Raw genomic sequence first — 6,428 nt, 5'->3', positions numbered from 1 at the left:
CCGGGGCTAAGATCCAAGATGTAACTGAATGACTGCAAGGAATCATAAAACCCACTGACAAATACCCCTTCCTCTTGGTTCATGTGGGAACCAATGACACTGATAGCCTCCAGAAGATCAAAAGAGACTACGAGGCTCTGGGCAGGAAATTGAAGCAATTAAATGCACAAATTGTCATCTCATCTGTCCTCCCAGTTGAACAATGTGGCCCAGGGAGAGAGGGAAAAATAGTGGAAGTGAACAGCTGGCTTCGCAAATGGTGTAAACAGGAACGGTTTGGATTCTTAGATCACGGACTGCAGTTTCTTGAAGATGGACTTCTGGCAAGCGATGGGCTGCACCTCACAACGGTTGGGAGGAATGTTTTTGCCAAAAATCTCAGAAACCTCATCAGGAGGGCTTTAAACTGACTAATGTGGGGGAGGGAGACAGTGCTCCTGAAGGTAGGAGTCTATCAATTGATGAAGATGATCATCCAAATGTCATAGACCAAATGGAGCAAACAGCACACAGACCTAGTGGTGGGAGAAAAAAATCCTTAAATAAGAGACACGGGGGAATGATTAATGGACTTCAATGTCTGTACACTAATGCGCAAAGCATGGGAAATAAACAAGATGAGCTTGAGCTCTTGGTACAGCAAACTAAATATGACATAATAGGCATCACTGAAACCTGGTGGGATAAGTCCCACGACTGGAATGTAATAATGGAGGGATACAATCTATTTCAGAGAAACAGACCAGACAAGAAAGGAGGAGGAGTGGCGTTATATGTCAGGGATGTGTATACCTGTGAAGAGATCCAAGATTTAGAACCTCAAAGCCAAAGTGAGAGCATTTGGGTCAAAATTAAGGGAGAGAAGAATAACAGTGACCTCATTGTGGGAGTTTACTATAGATCCCCAAGCCAAACGGAGGACATAGATGATGCCTTCCTGGAACAGATGGCCAAGCATGCAAAAGGAAGGGAGATAGTAGTAATGGGGGACTTCAATTACCCGGATATTTGCTGGATGTCAAACTCACCCCTCCCAGTTTGGTGTCATCTGCAAATTTGATCAGGATGCCCTTGAGTCCATCATCCAAGTCATTGATAAAGATGTTGAATAAGACCGGGCCCAAGACAGAACCCTGTGGCACCCCACTAGTCACTCTTCTCCAGGATGAAGAGGAACCATTGATGAGCACCCTTTGGGTTCGGTCAGTCAGCCAGTTACAAATCCACTGAGTGGTAGCATAGTCAAGACCGCATTTTACCAGCTTCTTTACAAGAATATCATGGGGCACCTTGTCAAATGCCTTGCTGAAATCAAGGTAGGCTACATCCACTGCGTTCCCTTTATCTACCAGGGTTGTAATTCTGTCAAAAAACGAGATCAGGTTAGTCTGACATGACTTATTTTTCAGAAATCCATGCTGACTACTGGTCATCACAGCATTCCTTTCTAGGTGCTCACAGACTGTTTGCTTAATGATCTGCTCCAGAATCTTCCCTGGTATTGATGTCAGACTGACTGGGCGGTAATTATTTGGGTCCTCTCTTTTCCCCTTTTTGAAAATAGGGACAACATTTGCCCTCCTCCAGTCTACTGGGACTTCGCCTGTTCTCCAGGAATTCTCAAAGATGACTGCCAGTGGTTCTGAGATCACATCTGCCAGTTCTTTTAATACTCTTGGATGCAGTTCATCTGGCCCTGGAGACTTGAATACATCTAAACTAGCCAAGTATTCTTGTACTATCTCCTTAGTTATTCTGGGCTGTGTTTCCTCTGCTGAATCATTTGCTCCAAATTCTTCAGGTCGGGCATTGTTTTCTTTATCGGAGAAGACTGAGGCAAAGAAGGCATTGAGGAGTTCAGCCCTTTCTGTGTCCCCTGTTTGCATTTCACCAGCTTCTCCTCTGAGTGACCCCACTGTTTCTTTGTTCTTCCTTTTGCTACGAACATACCCATAAAAGCCTTTTTTGTTGCTTTTAACCTCTCTAGCAAGCCTGAGCTTATTCTGTGCTTTAGCTTTTCTGACTTTGTGTCTACACGTGCTGGCTATTTGTTTGAATTCCTCTTTGGTGGTTTCCCCCCTTTTCCATTTTTTGTACACATCCTTATTTATTTATTTTTTTTAAATAATATTTATTACTTTTAGAGCTTACAAAAAAGAAAAGGCAAAAGACAAAAAAAAAAGAACAAAAAAGAGAAAAAACAATACAATACATAAACAATACAAAACACAACCTTAACACATTAAACTAACACAATAAACTAAACCAAACCAAACAAAAACAATTTAAAAACATACATCATACCTTTTCCATATTCTATCTTTAATTCCCTTGTATCATTGACCTCCTCTCACCTCCCTCTTTGTATTCCACTTCCATTAATTGTTTCAGCAATTCCTTTCCATCTTTCTCTATTTTCTATCATATAAATGTCTTAACATATTTTTAATCTTATTTCCATTAAAATTAATATACTTATTTAAGCTTAACTCCTTATAGCATTTCAGCTAAAGCCATAAAATTTCCTTCCAACATTTTTCTATCACTCATTAATTTTACAACATTTCTATATATAGACTTTAAATTTCCAATCTTCTTCCACCATCTCCTCTCCCCAGTCTCGGACTCTGCCAGCCACTTCCGTCAACTCCATACAGTCCATCAACCTGGAGATCTTATGTCCGAGGCTCTTAACTCTTTTCCACGTCCCTTCTGCCAGACTTCTTCATATTCTTTGATGCTAAAGAGCAGATCTCGGGGAAACTCCAATCCAACGATACTTTTATTCCTTCTCGACAGGTCAGCCAGATTTCCATAATTAAAGCTAGGATCCATAAAGTATTTCAGGGCATGTTTCAAAATTCCTCCAAATCCAAAGGCCCCCAGAACTCCAATCTCCTCCTGACCCAAGTCCATATTCCAAAAGTCAGTTAATCCCTGCATAGAGGGGTCTTTCCAACTTTCCTTTTCTAGTCCAGGCTAGGCTCCGATCTTCAAAATCTGACTTTTTCTAGTCTCAATCATAAAGGGCCTATACTTGTAGTCCTCAATTGGCCTCTGTAAGGCTAAGGCTCCCCCTTGTATTACTTTGGGTTCGACAACAGCAACTTTCTCCTTCTCCTTTTCAGCAATTTGTCCTGTTGAAATAGATTCCTGTGCCAAATTCTGAATTATTTCTGTATTGGTGCTCACTTTTGGTTCCAAAAGGTCAATTTTAGTAGTCATAGAATCCATCTTTTTATGAAGCTGTTCCAACAGGTGGCTTATCTTAGAAAATGCAGTCCATAAGGCTTCTCCTGTCGACATTCTTGAATATCCAAGGTCAATCTCTAGTTCCCACAGTTCTTATCAAGCAGCTGGAGATTTCCCAGCTCCACTCTTGTAACAGTTTCAAAAGCTCCCTCTAGAGGGGAACAGTCTCCACTTGTATCAATCTTTTCCAACACAGATCAAAAAGTAAAGATAGTTTCAATTTTCAGATACTTTTCCTCCCTTTTAAACGCAGAAGCGGACAATGGAAACAATATATTTCTCTTATTTAACAAACTGTCAACATCCGTTCTCTTCACTGTCAATGAACTCTCCCGAAACGTCAATCACTGGCAGCCTGTTCCCAGGTTCAGAGCAGTGGTAATTTAATTTTAATCACTCTCTCCTGCAGGATACACAGTCCAAAATTTCCCCCCTCTTCTCCTGCTTCCAAGGGGGGTCTAATAATTTCAATCGATGGAAGTTCAATCCTTTATATAAGGCTTTCCAAGACCTTAACTTGTAAGCTCTTTGCTTCAGTCTATTTACAAAAGGGGAAGGCGGACTTCCTGTTCGATGCCAAATTAAGATATTTAAAGATCCAATTTTCCTTTTTACTCACGGGTTGTTATTTAAAATCCAATTGTCCACAAGAAAAAGTCAGCGCTCTCCGGCAACAGCAATGCGGCTTCACTCCGTGAAAGAAGCGGTCGATTCAAAGCACCGTGCCGCTCACCCCACATCGTTCCGGATCCCCAAAACAGGGTTTCCCCGCGAGTAGGGGAGGCGCAAAAGGTGCCAGCCGAATCCCAGGTTCACAGGCTTCTTCCGCCTGTGATTTCAATGGGTCTCCGCCTTCGCCGTGGCGGTTCAGACCCAACTTTCCACGGAGCAAGTTCCTCCCGATCGGAGGAGCTCTGCCATTGCCGGGAGCGCCAACCCGGAAGTCCCCTATACACATCCTTTTTAAATCTTAACTCAGTTAAAAGTTCTTTAGATAGCCACCCTGGCTTCTTTAGGCACCTTCCATGTTTCCGTCTCATTGGGATTGCCTGAAGTTGTGCTTTTACTATCTCCCTCTTAAGAAACTCCCAGCCATCATGAACTCCCTTTCCTTTTAGTATTACTGTCCATGGGATCTCACCCAGCACTTCCCTAAGTTTTATGAAGTCGGCTTTCTTAAAGTCAAGAAATTGAGTCCTAGTATGCTTGGCTGCTCCTTTCCGCTGTATAGTAAACTTCAGAAGAGCATGATCACTCGCGCCTAATGATCCTTCCACTTCTACCCCACTAACCAGGTCATCAACATTGGTTAGGACCAGATCTATAATGGTTAGGACCAGATCTAATAATAATAATAATAATAATAATAATAATAATAATAATAATAATTAATTTATACCCCGCCCATCTGGCTGAGTTTCCTCAGCCACTCTGGGCGGCCCCCAATCAAGTGTTAAAAACAATACAGCATAAAAAGGAAGGGGGGAAATGGCAGGTTAGGAATCTCTAAGAAAGGAACAGAAAACAAAGCTGCCGGTATCCTAATGCCATTATGCAAATCCATGGTGCGACTGCATTTGCAATACAAAATGAATATTGTAGAGCGGGAAAGGGGCAACCAAGCTGGCTGAGGAGGATGCAGCAGCTGATTTATGATTTATTGCCCAAAAGTGCTGGAGGAGAGAGTGCTTTTTAAGCTCAGGTCCTGCTTGTGGGTTGGCCCCTGTGAGAACAAGATGCTGCACTGGGGAGGCGGGAACTGGCCTGATCCAGCAGGCTCTTCTTATTCTCTTATCCCCGGATAGCCTGGAATTGACTCTGTGACCTTCTGCACACCAAGCATGTGATCTGCCCCATAGCTATAGAGGACAGTTACTTATAGGCCATTTCTATACCACTTAATATAGAAAATATCTCTAAGAGGTGTGCAGCAAATTAAAACAACAACATAAATATAAAAAATCCAACACTAAAAGTATCAAGCCAAAGACAAATCAATACAATCCTAATAAAAAGATACTGCTAGCGGTCTCATCCCTGAGTACTGATGGCAGTCCCACCCCCCTTCTAATGCACTTTCTCGCGCAGCCCCCATCAGCCTCCTGGCTCCCACCCAGGACCCAGACTAACTCACGGGTGGTCCCCAAATCTCCCACAACCTGATCACCTCACCCTCATGTCTCCCTTTCCACTCCCTCTGGGTCCTCTGCCAGTCCCTCAGACTGTTCAAGGGACAGTCACAGGCAAGCACAACCTGTTCCCTCCGGCCGGGGCCCTCGAACGCCCCACCCCACACATCTGCCTCCATCACTCTCCAGCTTTACTGCCTTTCTTACCAAGCAGGAAAGATATAAAATAAAATAAACCCCGCATCCTTTGTGGATGCAAAAACAGGCCACTTCTTGGCGTTCAAAATGTCAGCCTTTTTTCATTTCAAATGGCTTTCAGCGGTCTGCAGGATGGAGCGATTTCCTGGGAATTAAAACCGGGGGGGGGGGGTCTCAATGCATTCAAAGCCCTATCAGCTTCTACTCCCTTTTGTACAAAGTTATTGACTTATCAAGGTTAAAATACATTCAGTGCAGTCCAAGGAAAGAAGGAGAACTCGGCATTACCCTGTCATCCAGAGATCTGTTTTCATGGCAACAGGCCTCCTTTTCTGCACATTAAACGGTTGAGTTGTGCAAAGTTCAGACATTACATAAACAGAGAGGTACCAACAACAACAAAAATCAATGGGTGCCTACGCATGGAACAGGGAGATAGCATTGATTTGCTCGGCCATCAATACGTGGGGATCATTGCTTCTTACCCTCTGCAAAACCCTCCCCATATTGGCAGAGAAGACAATAGGCTGAAGGACGTGCCAAGAGGAACCACATCCCTGCATCGCAACCTGCCCTTCCAGCACTCAGGTTTTAATTAATAGCAGTTCCTCACCCAGAACAGCAGCTGGGAAGGATTCAGCAGCCTCATGATATTTTAACCATTTCATCCACAACCCCAGCCATCTCCGTGCTTACAAGCTAAAGAAGCACAAAAAGAAAGGGAGATGGGGGGGTGGCTTGCTCTTTATAAAGCCTTAAAGACTACAAAACCCATGGTGCAATGCAATGACCTATAAATGTTAAAGAACACCACAGGCCTTGCACTGAAATGAGAACTATCAGTACTGA

At 43.3% G+C, this 6,428-nt stretch overlaps 1 long non-coding RNA gene across 1 annotated transcript in view; it reads left to right on the top strand.

Annotated features, from left to right (window-relative positions):
* The first annotated feature begins 1,301 nt into the window (after nt 1-1,301).
* The window catches only part of LOC307201147, a 225,646-nt gene continuing 220,519 nt past the window's right edge, over nt 1,302-6,428 (top strand). The window contains exon 1 of the long non-coding RNA XR_013832585.1: nt 1,302-1,316. This is a non-coding gene — a long non-coding RNA (uncharacterized lncRNA). The remainder of the gene's footprint in view (nt 1,317-6,428) is intronic.

The sequence above is a fragment of the Podarcis cretensis genome (assembly GCF_951804945.1).
Source record: "Podarcis cretensis genome assembly, chromosome: 13".
Classification (NCBI taxonomy): Eukaryota; Metazoa; Chordata; class Lepidosauria; order Squamata; family Lacertidae; genus Podarcis; species Podarcis cretensis.
This window is presented reverse-complemented; position numbering and strand designations above follow the sequence as displayed.